Source organism: Chrysemys picta, chromosome 4, assembly GCF_011386835.1.
Source record: "Chrysemys picta bellii isolate R12L10 chromosome 4, ASM1138683v2, whole genome shotgun sequence".
In the NCBI taxonomy this organism is placed as follows: Eukaryota; Metazoa; Chordata; order Testudines; family Emydidae; genus Chrysemys; species Chrysemys picta.
In genome coordinates this window covers 45,433,492-45,447,726 of record NC_088794.1, presented here as the reverse complement: position 1 = coordinate 45,447,726, position 14,235 = coordinate 45,433,492, and the positions used below count along the sequence as shown (strand labels likewise).

The 14,235-nt window shown below is 40.4% G+C and overlaps 1 protein-coding gene across 4 annotated transcripts in view; it reads left to right on the top strand.

The window, feature by feature from the left end:
* Window positions 1–8,624, top strand: part of RIC3 (RIC3 acetylcholine receptor chaperone) — a 53,067-nt gene extending 44,443 nt beyond the window's left edge. For all 4 annotated transcript variants that reach the window (XM_065592150.1, XM_065592149.1, XM_065592153.1 and 1 more), the window contains exons 7-9: window positions 1,360–1,442; window positions 4,136–4,289; window positions 8,400–8,624. The gene's annotated coding sequence lies outside the window, so the exon portion shown is untranslated. The remainder of the gene's footprint in view (window positions 1–1,359; window positions 1,443–4,135; window positions 4,290–8,399) is intronic.
* Window positions 8,625–14,235: the final 5,611 nt, after the last annotated feature.

Sequence of the window (14,235 nt, the reverse complement as noted above, 5' to 3'; positions counted from 1 at the left end):
GTTCATAAGGGCTAGTCGGGGAGAACAGCTTGTGGCAGGGGCTGAATGAGTGTGGAGGCTGAGGGCCACGGGGGGGGGGGTGAAGTAGCTCTGCCCCCCCAACTCCAGCCCCCTTCCACTGTCGCTCACTCTCCCCCACCCTCACACACACATTTTCACTGGGCTGGGGCATGGGAAGGGGTGAGAGCACTGGCTCTGGGTTGGAGCTGGGGATGAGGGGTTCGGCATGTGGGAGAGGGCTCTGAGTAAGGCAGGAGTTTGGGGTGTGGGAAGGGGGTACAGTCAGAAATGAGAGGTTCAGGGTACAGGAGGGGGCTCCAGGCTAGGGCCAAGTGGTTCGGAGTGCAGGAGGGGTACCGAGCTGAGGCCAGAGGTTGGGGTGTGGGATGGGGTACGGGCTCCAGGGTCGGGCCAGAAATGAGGGGTCAGAGGTCAGTAGGTTGGAGGCAGTTTGGGGTGTGAGCTTCAGGAAGGAGTTTGTGTGCAGGATGGGCTCATGGCTGGGGCAGGAGGTTGGGGTTTGGGAGGGGGTCAAGGCTGGGGCAAGGGTGCGGGGGGGTGAGGGCTCTGGGTGGGTCTGGCCTGCAAGAGGGGACTAGGGCTGGGACCGAGGGGTTCAGAGTGCAGGAGGGTGGAGGGACACATGGGGCTTGGGTAGGGGAAGGTGTGCAGGGCCACATGGGGGTAGCTGAGTGGGGGCACAGACACATATGGGGGAGGGGGTGCAGGGACACATGGGGCTTGGGTGTCTGAGTGGGGGTGGAGGGACACACCAGGACAGAGACAGATGGGCCTGACTGAATGGGAGAGGCTAGGGGTCAGCCAGGAGCTGCATGGGCAAAGCTCCCTAACACTCACTCCCCACCCCCCCCAAAATCTGGTTTCATATTTTTCCCACTCACACCAACAACTCTCCAAGTTCGCAGCGAGGCTCCTTCCCAGCAATTACTTCCCTCTCCTTCAGGTCCTCCCTCAGCATTTGCACTGTTTCTGAGGGGTGCAGACAACAGTTCTGAGGTGTAGTTTAAATGAATTATTACTCAGAGTTCTGTATTAATATGTCTTGTAAGGAATCTATTTGTCAAAAAAATAATTCCTGAATCTTTTTTGTTGTCTGTATTGGCACAGACATAGTTGCTGGCGGGTATTTAAATGACCAAAACAATGAAAACTGGTGTGATTATATTGTTATTTTTGACAAATAAAATATGCAGAATTTTAAAATAGTGTGTGCAGAATTTTTAATTGTTTGGCACAGAATTCCCCCAGGAGTAATATATTTGACTAAACAGGATTATCACCCGCAGTCATTGTTTTGTAGACTTGATGTAGCACACGGTGCATTTTAATCTGTTGCAGGAGCCCAAATGGTATCATGACGAACAAAGAGATCATCTGGGTTCATGGAAACTAGGGTTTAGGAAATTCTAATGGCTGCACAGGTATGCTTCTGTTTATAAATACATCTCTGTGAAATTAAAGAGGTCTTTGTTTTCATTTGCTGTTTGCTCTACATCTCAAAACAAATGTAAATTGACTAAAAGTGCCACATGCATCTTGAGAGTTAACTCTCTTTAATAACATTTGATGCTAAAATACAGGAAGTTCTTTGGAATAGCAAAGTCAGTTCAGATCCATTCAATAACCAAAGGCATAATCTGAAAGACAGTACTAAAGAAAGAATAATTGTGTGAGCAATACTATGTAAGTGTATCAAACTATCAAGTAGCATGTCAGAATGTTTTTGTTGCCATAAAGAGCTTTTAACTTGCTAGTACAGCGAGCAAGTGTCTACTTGTCTGTGTACAATACCGTATAGATTACATACACGATGTGGAAGGCAGGGTATAAACCTAAGTTTTTGATGGCCACTTTACTGAGGACTGGTAGAAACACCCTTAATAATTCATTAATATCTCAAACATGTGTCAATAAAATCTTTGTACCATGCTACTATGTGATGTATGTATACTTGGGCATTTGTACAGCAAAATTATCACAGAGGGTTTTTTTTTTTTCATTTAAGACACATTTGTACTATTTTCAGATCCAGTTCTCCATAAAGCCTGGCTTAACACCAGACCTCAAAGGAAGAGAAATAACTGATAAAATATATAAATCTTTTAAAAAACCTAAAACAATATTTCAGAACTTAATTGAGTTGGCCCAAGGCCCAACCAAGGCAATAGTGAATCCCTGGCCAGTGACACATTTGAGGTCTGATAACTTGGGCTCTACCAAAAGCTATTTATGGAAAGGGGAGAGGTTCTCACTTTCTAAATATTCCTAGCCTTAACAGCTCATGAGATACTAGACTTTAAACCTACCTTGGTCCAGGACTGATCATCACAGATGAATGTAGATATGATGGAAAATACCAAATGTCGAGGGATAGAAAATTAAATAACATGACAGTTTTTCTATTTTCTTCATAGAGTTGACAGATGGCTGAAAATGCTTAGAGCATTAATAGTAGCCCTAGCAGAGATGGATGACTAGGCATGATAAATACAATTCATCGCAAGGCTTGGTCTATTTTGAGCTGCAGTTTCACTGGTATAGAAATACAGGGAATGAAGGGAGTAATGCTGATGTTGCTTAATAGAGAGTTCTTGAGAATCTGTAGGGTCTGCTTTAGATCCAAACATAGATCTTTTTCTTTTCGACATTGCCCTGCCAAGCTGTTGTTGCTGAAACAAGATTAGGTAACTGCTCAAAACCGCTATACAAATACAAAGCCAGCGAATAAGGCTAACGTGCTAATTGAGAAGTTATTAGCAGGTGAGTAGCCAACATAGGGCTATATGGGGGACAGATAATTTTCAGATAAAGGTAATTCAGATAACTGGAATTATACTGTACTTGTACATATATAAACTGTATTTAAATTAAATGTATTTAAGGGGATGTAATTTTTTGTATAGGTGCCAGGTTGACTGTCTTGGAAAGTGAAGCCCATTTTAGGTATCAAACAGGTAGAGTTAAAGATTATGCCAGAGAGAAGCTGGAAAAGAATAAAGAATTGATGGGAGTGATTTATTCCCCCAATGAGAAATAACAGAAGTATTATGGCTTGGATTGTATGCGAGTGTGGACAGATAACGAACTGCTTAAAGGGCACCGTATTTTCTCACTGAGTGTGACATAGTAAGGTACCACATAAACAATACATGAAGTTTAATAACTACATAAAGGCTGCATTCACTCCTTGGTCTTTGTGCAAACCTCCCTTTGACATCAATGGAAAGTCTGTTGTGGACTGTAGGGAGAATATAGAGTCCTGAATTGATAGTCCAGCCCCAGACTGCAGTTAAAAATGGCATCTCTCTCCTCTGAATTAGGTTGATAGCCTTCCTTCTACAGGCAGGTCTTGAACTGAATAATATGCTTCTACCTCAACTAACTTATTTTTGTTTACATTAATTTACCTTGTTTCCTTTTCTAGATAAGTATATATTTATATAAGCATCTAAAAATAGGGTCTTATAACAGAAAGCTTTGGGCAGCCTTAATTATTGGCATCACTATCAGTACTGTCTCTAATTCTGAGTAGAGATAGCTCCACATTTTGGACACATGTTTATCTGGATCCAGATCAGAACTTCATAGATTGAGTGCCGACCTCTATAACTGGCCAAGTCAAAATCCCAGATCCAGTCACCCTCAAACTTGGGATCGTGGTAAAACTGTGATTGCTCTGGCACAATCCAGGCACAATCACAGTCATTTCCCAATGCTATGGGGGTCACTGAAAGCAAGCATCACTGTACTGTACTGATATACAAGCATCCGCGTTACCCACACCAGCAATTTAAAGCAATACGCAGCTTGTTAAAAGTAAACTAAGTAGCGAGCGTCTTGCTTAAGTGAAACCTTTTGTTCCAATAAAATTATATATAGCAGAAATAGTTAAGTGTAGGGGGTTACTTTGTTTACCACTGCCGACAATTACAGGCATAACAAGCAGACTACAAAATGATGTCTGCACTACCCGATCAGTGCTGGGTACACAGAATGCTAAAAATGGAACTAGTGAGGTGACATTTGGGTAGCAGTTAAACACTCATGTAATTTTCCACCTGAATCACTCATTGACACCCATTAAGTCCCATTGCTGGGTTTCTTTCTTTTTCAGTTTAATGGCATGTTGTAAAAAGTACAACATAAGCTTAGGCCCTAGGACCCTGCACAATCTGATTCTCTGCTAAGAACTACTTTACCCAAACAAGACAATCAATCCTTTCTGATTGCCCTCATCTCTCTCAGTTCGACAGCGAGCAAGACACCAGGTAAGATTTTAAAAACAGTTCATTTCTCTGTCTGTTATTTCAGCACTGACACATTTTAAGTTCCATATACACAGCAGCAAATCACAGACAAATACCATAGCTGTGGTATCAGCAAAGACCAGATCTTTTATTTAATGCTTAAGAAATTAGAACCGGGGAAGATGAGTATTGGCAATCAGCTAAACGTCGCTTTAGCAATTGTTCCACCGCAGCATGCCTAGTGGGGTGTATGTGGTGAGAAAGAGAGAGAGAGACTGTAGTAATACTTATAAAGGTGAGTATCACTATTTAGTTTATCTTCTACACCCAGAATCTTTAGTCCCATTTCCCCATAAGTTCACTGACCTCTCTAGTGAGTTCAAAGTTTCCTAGGGATTCAGGCCCCACCTAGGCCCAACTCTCCCCAGACTCAGTAACTTTTCCCCAAGGTGATTGCCTTTCCTCCTACCCCTTTCTGGGGCTGTTTCCCCCCCTTGGCATTCCTTCAGCCTGCCTCCCAAGCATCTTGGGTGTTACTGCCTCCTCCCTGGCTGATCTTGACCCCAACACCTCCTGTTCTCAGCAGCCTCTGAGATGAGTGGTTACTTGGAGTCAGCTGCTTGGGTTTTTTTACTGTCTCCCTCCCCAACCATGTGGCTAATGTAATATATTGTTCATAGCGCTTTATTTTAGATGTTTTTGAATTTTATATACTCATTTTTCTATTTTATTTATTTCAGTTTAATGGATCGTTTCTTTGATTTTTCATTTCATTTTATACAAAAGGTTCAACAAATGTAGGGTCAGCAGGCACCAAGCACTCCCACTCACCCCAAGCCTGACCCTGGAGTTCCCATCACAGGCTACCCACCCCGTCTCTCTCCTGCGTGCACCAATCTGCTCTCTGCAGAGGGCTGAAGGTGTGCGGCCCCTGGTCAGGAGAAACAGATCGGCATGCTCCTTGGGCTGATGGGCAGCAGCCAGGAGAAAGCAGTCAGTCTATCCCCTCTGGATAGCAGCCAAGGTGGTCCCAATCAGACATGTAATAGAAAGGGCAACAGCGAATCAGGCCTCTGTCACGCCTGAAAACTTCCCCATGGCCAGTTACGACGTCTAGAGGTCATTCTCCCCTTCACCTGGGGAGAGGAGGGAGGAGCTTTTGCACCTCATGCAAGAGTTTCAAGTCCTTGGGTTCACAGTGTGTAAGATACAGCTCAGTACAAACTTGCAGTGCTGCAAGTGGCTACAGCTCCACTGAAGTCAGCGAGTTTAGAGATGAGCTGAATTGGGCCCATTACAATTTACGAGGATTGCATTTGCTTTAAACATGAAAATTCATTGACAAACACGGCGGGGAGCCCATTCTGTTTATGCTTAACTAGTTCTCTAGCTACAACTGTGCAGGTAGTTTCAGAAGAGATTCCCTACCTTTTTTAGAAAAGGTCATATTTGTTTGAAACAATTCAAGTTTAATTTTTCTGCAGATGTTTTGTATCGACAAACACTGAAATCTCTACAACATACACAATGTAATTGTGAAAATACTAAATTAGTTCTTACATATACTGATAAATACATTTGCTCCAGAATACCAAAGAGTTTCTTTAAAAATTTTACTTCAGAAAAGCACATTTTTGCAGATTTATCTAAAACTCCATATAGTTCTGAACAAAAATAAGATGCCTGACCACTCAAAACAGGATAAGACAGTCTTGTGGAAATAGACATATCACATTCTAGGCATTCTGAAAAAAGTATGACTGGTTAAATACTTGTTCTTAAGATTAACCCAGAAACTTTTCCAATTCTGAACATTTCCCATTTTTGATCCTCACATTTAAAGGAAATCGAGACAGTAACATAGTCAAATTTTACTGTATAATCATTGGTTTGTTTTAGGAAAGGCACAGTGATGAATTAGAAAATGTTTACTGTGGGGAAAGAATCTTTTAGCAAACTTTTTATGTTCCCTTTATAGGAACAACAAAAACAAAAACAAACATGTAGCATCTACAATTTCTACTTTCTGGAAGTTTAAGTCAACAGAAATCAGAAACAAAGATTAATCTTCCTTAACAGAGCCAAATAACCCCCAACAAATCCTAAAAAGGTTAGTTTATACCCAATATCATTGTCATTAGCTGGATCACACTAGTGCTTGGACGCATTACTTTAGTTTAAGGGGTCAACATAAACTTGGACTTTTGGAAAATGAGTAATTGCAATAATATCCACTCTCTGTGATCCAGCTTTAATAAGCATGCCCTGCATTCAAAAAAGTCCGTTAATAAAATTATAATTTTTCTGTTCCCCTGTTCGTGTTTATAAGAATCTATTCAACAAGGGAGAAATCCCTAATCCTGAAGGCCCTAATCCTTCAATGAGAGGTGCATAGATGAACCACTGCACCTGCACAGAGCCCCCACAGAAAGTCAGTGCAGGATCAGTGCAAGATTGGGGCATTACTGATTGACTGGACACATCATTTCTATCATGTGCACAAGCTAAACAAATTTAAAAAATATTTTCTTTACGTGATAGTTATCTTTCATGTTACTTGCAGTGATCGATCGATTATCTTCAATTGACTGTGTTCCTTTATAGATACTTTGCACTGATAACAAACAATGGTGTTAACTTGTTTTAGGGTTAATCTTTGCAAACAGTAGACGTTAAATGTGATCAAACCAACTGACACCTGCTGAAATTTCTTGTGCATTTATATAAAACATATTGAGCAATGTTGGAAAAACAACACATTAAAAGTTACTTAGGGCACGTATGTGTTCTCTTTTTATAATGTGCATATAAAACACAGTAAAAAGCAACAGAGGGTCCTGTGGCACCTTTAAGACTAACAGAAGTATTGGGGGCATAAGCTTTCGTGGGTAAGAACCTCAATTGCATCTGATGAAGTGAGGTTCTTACCCACGAAAGCTTATGCTCCCAATACTTCTGTTAGTTTTAAAGGTGCCACAGGACCCTCTGTTGCTTTCACAGATTCAGACTAACACGGCTACCCCTCTGATATAAAACACAGGTGTGCCCTTATTTTCCTGTCCCTTTACCGAAATCCCATTAGTCTCTTTTGAAAGAAGTCCTTTGTTTAAATGTCATATACACAGCTTATACTTTAAAATGCCAACAAAATAAACTTAAAGGCCAAACATTTATTTTTTTCCTCATACAAGTTTTAGAATATGGAGCTAGAAGGCTTGCTAGTTTGTTATTTATATCCCTTATCGCTCAGGGAATCTTCCTAGGTGATTTAGCAATTGCTTTGCAAGTTAGATTATTAGATATTATTCTGCAAAGTATGGCTGTGAGACAAGTCTAGTTTCTCCAGCATGCACAACTACTTACAATATACGTTTTATTATACATCACATTGGTTGCAATATAGGGTCTCGTGATTTTAAGGCACATTCCATAGAACAGGCCAAATTCTGCACTGACATATTCTTGGTGTAACTCCTTTGACTTTAATCGGGTTTCATGGGATGTACTTCAATGCTAAATTTGGTCTCTTATGTCCAATTTCTTTTAAAGAGTATTTATGCAAGTACCTGTAGTGCTTGATTTCTCTAAGTCAAGGTCAGCCCAGTTTAGAAACAAAGAAATAAACCACATGGATATCTTCCGGGAGGCACACAAGTATGTGGGTGCAGTGCAGGAGATAGAGCCAAAGTCCATACAAGTCAGTGGAAAATCTCATTTACTCCAGCGGGCTTTGGGGGAATACAAACAAGTATGTACAAACTTTGAACATGAGATGACACTTTTTCACTAACCAGATAAAGAAACAATTTGTACATGGAGAACTACTCCCAAACACTCTTATTAACATGACATCATCCCACCAATGATTCCATTATTCCTTGTTAGTACCATCCAATAGATGAGGATGTCTTTTATTAGCGAGAAAAAGTTTCCAATAAATGGTATGCCAAAGCTTTCACACACAAATCACACTGATTGTCAATTATTCACTCACTGAGTGGCTTTCATTCTATTGCCTGTACACCACTCTGTGTACAAAATGAAACTGTACAATCTTTGTACATGGACTTCCTTCTTACTTCCTAGGTTCTTTGTAACTACCCTCCTCAGTTTGTGTCTTCGTTCTTCTAGGAAAAGATGGCCAGAAGGCTGAAACCATTGGAATTAGAAAGAACAAAGAAATCCATTTGGAGAAGCTGTGATTAATGTTTCTGTGTTCTTATATGCAGTGGTGTGCAGCACGTCAATATTGAATTCTGACTGAACATGCTAACATGCTTAAAGAGCCACCAGTCAAAACTGGTTCCCTCTCATGAGAAGCTGTTCCTTACCATTAAAGAACCTATCTCTCTAATGCAATATCATTCGTTTTTGTTAAGGTTCCATACACATCTTTGCAGCAGCCTCACTGGCACACAAAATGAGCTACTGTACGTAGAGTGGGAAGCAAGCATGCAAAAGGAATCATGCACAGGACGTAGCACAATGATGGCTGAGAATTCAGCAGTTGCATTTCTTAATGAGAACTAACCATCAATTGTGAAATGCTGAGTGGTTTTCTTACACTCTGACCATTGTTTTGAATGACATCAGGGTCCTTTGCGGGCATTAAAATCCCGGGCGGGGGGGGGGGGGGGGGAGAGAGAAAAGGAAATATTGGTCTTTCCCATGAGCAATTAAAACTAAACAGATGTTTCTGTCATAATGGAGCCACTGTAAAGCTCGAGTATACTGGTATGCTCTACGCCTTGCTCTGAGCATTGTCACATTCTGGTTCTGTCATGCCACCAGAAGAAGACGAAGCCAGAGGTGAGGGTCCTCAGCGACCTGTTGCTGTGCCTGGACAATACATCTTAGGGAATCAATATTTAGAGCAGCCTAGCAGATCTTAATTGCCACAACTGAGCATAAGGGAAAGGTTAATCCATTTTACAAATGCGCTCGTCGATCTTGGTCAGAGTCGATCCAGGCTTTAAAGTTCAACTACCTTGAATTGTACCAGTGTAAGGCACAATCTGGCAAATTAACTAAAACCAATGATAGGGGAATCAAATGCCTTACTCAACACGCTCCTAGAAGTAGTTACAACATATTCACCCTTGAGAGAATCAGGGAGGTGGAGTTAGACAATCCCCTCCATTATGACGAGCCAGAATATGGAAAGAGGTGAAGAGCTGAGAGCTTACTTTATAGCAGTTTATTCATTTAACTTAGCCTCTTTAATTCTATTGATGAATTCTCCAGGGGCAGCTTACAGTTTTCACAAATGTATTCTCTAATCAAAACTAGGCACTAACCAATTTCTACAGACAATTCTTGGCCATAGATTGTTCACCAGCCATTCATTGTTAGTATCTGAAATAGGAAATTCAAGTCCAGTTGGATCAGTTTGAATGGACACAAATCACAGTATTGTCCTGTCTAGATAAGCTTAACTCATAGCACCTTGAAGCAGGAGAGAATTGGATGAAGAATGAAAAGCAGGGATTCCCCTACCTGAACCCAGACTTGAAGTTAAGAATTATAGTAAATGATGTGTTTGTATTTTCAACGTAAGTACTTTAAATCTTGGAAAGAATTGAAAGGGTTAGGAACTGAATATAATTTCCAGTGTTATCTTATTAAGCAGAAGTTGGCTGACCTGATTTAATTTATTCACTGAGCAGCCTTTCATTTCCAGACATTTACACAAAGACAACCTTAAAGTCTCTGCATGGGAATTATATGGCCCTAATTTAAAACAAAACACACGATTTAGAAAAATTGTGCCAACATGGAAGATTTTTTACAATGGCGAAGGAATGGGAAGAGTCCTAATTGGTAAACTGCATTATTATTTTCTAGTTCCTCCCACATACCATGGAGAAACCTCTATAAGCCATTCAACTATCATTAATTCATGGGAGGTGGGGGGAGAGACAAAGTAGGACCTACATTATATTGGAGAGACCACAACACAATACAGAAACTGTTCTGCAAAATCCCTGCCATGAAAAATGGCCTCTGGACTGTTGAAGATTCCTAACTCCTCTGGTACTGACCATTCTACATACAGCATGTCCCTCTTACTCTATTTATTTTAATGGCCAGCCCAATAAAGACTCCTGCCACAGCAGAAGCAGGGCTTACAGGATTAAATCATTTGAAGCTGGATTTTTGGTACGATTTTCAATTTCCTGGTGAGAAATCTTAGAACTGATGGAGTTGTGATTTCTTAATATTCAGTGTGAAAGTGAAAGAGGTTAGTGTTATCAATGTGCGCTGAAAACTGGGTACCTCTACCCAGAAGTTAATCATCTGTATTTGAATCATTAGAGCACAGGTCTGGGACCAAGATCTCTGGAGTTCTAGTTCCAGTTTCCACTAACAACTTGCAGTTTGCTCTAGTGTGAGTCATTTAACCTGTCAGTGTCTCAGATAGCCTAACAACAATAAGACGATAATATTATTATCCCACCACTCTGGGGCTGTTTTATTAGCTAACTTGTACAGTCCTTGTGAACTGCTACATAGTGTTATTATTTTCTAGATGTTTGTTTAGGCGCTTTCACATTTATTGGCCTAATAACATAAACTGACCTAAAACATATGGAACACTATTACAAGAAACATAACAAAAGGAAATTTTCAGTGAAAGAAGAGTATGATCAGATGAGTTTCCAAACTTGTGATGTAGTTAAAGTTTGGCCAAAGTGATTCCTGGATATCAAGATTCACATTTCTTGGAGTGCATCCCATTGCAAGCAATGGGACTGCCGGTAAATAGCAGTTATCAGCCAGACAGGTGGTAAGCCCTTGTGATGAAGTCTATAAATCCTTGTTTTGGTTTGAATGAGATGTTTTTTCCCTAATGCCAACCACTAAGATTCCAAACTAGAGCCGGTCAAAAATGTGGGGGTGGACGGAGATCCAGAAGAAATGTAGTGGAAATTGTCTCCTTTTTTCCCATGAAAATGTTGCATTTTTCTGACCAGCTCTACTACAAACACCATCTACAGTTAGCATTGGCAATACTGGTGTCCAGAACCAAGGAAGTGACAGCGCATCAAAATATTGAGCCTATATGGTGGAGAAAATCAGAGGTAACTCCACTAGTATAACCCTAAAACAGCTACTGACTACCATCCAAAATGTATCGGCACAGATTGGCAAAGCAAGCTGCTGGCAAAGGCAGCTCTCCCTCAGTAGGACCAAGGTAGTGTATCTATAGCTACCCAGAAATCACAGCTTTATATGGGCCCTAGCTTTTTCTTTGGGAATGTTTTAAGTAAGGCCACCCTCTGTGCTAGAAAAATAACCACGTTTCGAGACATTTGAGGCTAAACTATATTATAATAGGATTTCTTCTTTCTAGGGTGGCCAGGAAATCCTTTGAATATTAGGGAACAGGCTTTTGGCCAGTGTCAAGCCTTAGGATGTCTTCTATCCACTCCATACTGGGAAGTGACAGTCCTGTTGTAAGGTGGGTAGGCCACAGCCATGTCTGACAAACATGTTTCAACTGTTACTTTTCTAAGGTAGATGGTCCCTAAAGCAGAACTATTAACAAAGATCCATTCACATGTCTTATGTTTTGGAGTATTCTGCATTACAAAAATGATTGGTCAAATAAAGTGATTTTTCCCATGGCTCAAGGCCAAACATAGGATAAAGTGATAGTATCTGTATCTGAGACAGTGCAGAATCGCCTGAACAATCAAATGGGACTAAGAAGATCATGCAGTTGTGCATTTGTTAGCAGTTAATACAGTGATTTTAGTAAGTGGTTTGGAGGGAAAGGTTCAAAAGTGCCTAAGGAAGTTAGGAGCCCAAATCCTATTGGTACTTTGGCTCCTAAATCCCTTGGTCTACGTTTTTGGTCCTGATCCTGCAACTGCCTTCACACTGGCACGCTGGCACACTGTTGTGGCCAAAGTTAATGGCTGGGTACAGGGGCCTACTGATACAGTGCCAGTTGAAGGATCAGGGCCTTAAAGTTTTTCTGAATAACTTAAATGAGATCCAAACCTCAAGAGACGCTTCCAAACAGAAATTCTGAACATGTAATTTCCTTATGATTTCATCATATGCACAAATATTCATGATCAACCAGGTCTTAACACTAAAAAGTAAATATGATTTACCATTCTCATTCTGTTTTTCTGGGGAAGTTTGTTTTACTTGTGACATTCTTAAATGACCTGCACAACCCTGGGTAAGGATAAATAAAGGGGAGAAGTAGAATTTACATGTTCATACGTCAGAAGCAAGTTGTGTTGTAAATATTCCATAGTTCATACAAGGCCCATCGTTTTTAAACCAGACATGCACCACAGAAAGACTGACTGCGGTAACAACAGTTGGTAACAGCTGATTCAGACAAAAAGTATTCAAAAGACAACGTGCCACACAAACAGTAGGTGCCTGATTTTCCATATGAATGAAGGACAAACAGGCAACATGATTAAGAGAGTCACTGGAATATGTTCAGGAATGCTGGTTTTATAATGACTTATAAATGTATACTAAAATACAACTATACATCACTTTGAAAAAAGGAAAACAGTATCACATTGTTTGCCCAATCTCTCTGACTCTGTGTTTTTCTGCTCATTTGATAATCAGGGGTACATTGAGGGTGAAAGCCTGGGCCTCGCTGAAATCAGTGGCAAAACTCCCATTGATTCTAATGGGATAAGGATTTTACCCAACCATTTCATTAGCTAATAAGTTTCTCTAAATTGCCTGGGTAACAGATAATAATTCACACTTTTATGTTTCCAGCAATATCAACTGAAATGTAAGACTTAGCACATAAATAGTATCTGCCATCTGAGGGTCTCAAGCATTCAACTGATTAAGCCTCAAAACAGAACGGGGAAGATGGTCTGATAATAATTATCACCATTTGACCCATAGGGAAACTGAGGCACAAAGCGGCTATGTGACTTGTCCGAAGACCCACAGTGAGTCAGCGTGGGACTAAAACCCAGGTCCTCCTCCTTCCTAGTCATATGCTCTAACTACTGGATAACACTACAACTTTAGGCCAATTTTAATACAGATTTTGTCTTTTTCCAAATGGTGTGCAATCAACAAACATATGCAACATAACCTGTTGTTATTCTCAGGATATGTGGGGTCAGACTTTCAAAAATTCCTATTTATGTATAGGCAAGGTTTTGTAAGTAAGGGCTACTGTAGTTTTACATCAAACATACTCATTGTGTGGCAATTATTAGAACAGTTACTGACCAACCAAATTATAAAGCAGCTAGAAAGTTTTCCTCAACAATTTAACTTAACTTTTCTTACGTGCATCATCTACATAAAGCAATTTGACAAACCAGTACACTGTACCTAATAAACAGGCTTTCAAGAAAGCTCACATAGTTCAAGTCTCCTTAGTAAGGGTTCTGACAAACATGCACCTATCTATACCCCCTTGGCAGTTAAATAAAATACAACGTTTTAAAAAGTATTAATGCAATTTCTTCCAACTCAAATGTATTTCTGAGTGTCAGCTACTGAGCTCGAGTTCAGCGTACACTGAGCAAAATATTTTGAAATTCTGAAAACCAAAAACGAAATGGAAAGTATTTTCACAAATCTTTTTCTCCTCCTCAGCCAGCTGCAATATCAAAGCAAACACTAAAAAGGCAACAAAACAATTTTAGGTGGCTACTGATTAGCCAATCTAAATGGGAGTTTAGTGGGGCAGAAGCAAACAGACGGACTGTATTTTCACAGAGCAGTGTGCATGGGAGGAGTCTGTAGCGTTCATGTGTGATTAGCTAGGGGAAAATCAATGGTGTGTAATGACATGTATAGTCTTCATCTGCAGAAAGATCTAAGGCCAAACTGAAGTTTATATAAGAATGGAGAGCAATGTTTTTCCAGTAACCACAAATGTGTCCTTTATGGAGATTTGACAAGAAATTTGAGAATCAACCCATACTTCTAATAAAGGGAGCCACTCTGTGCCATT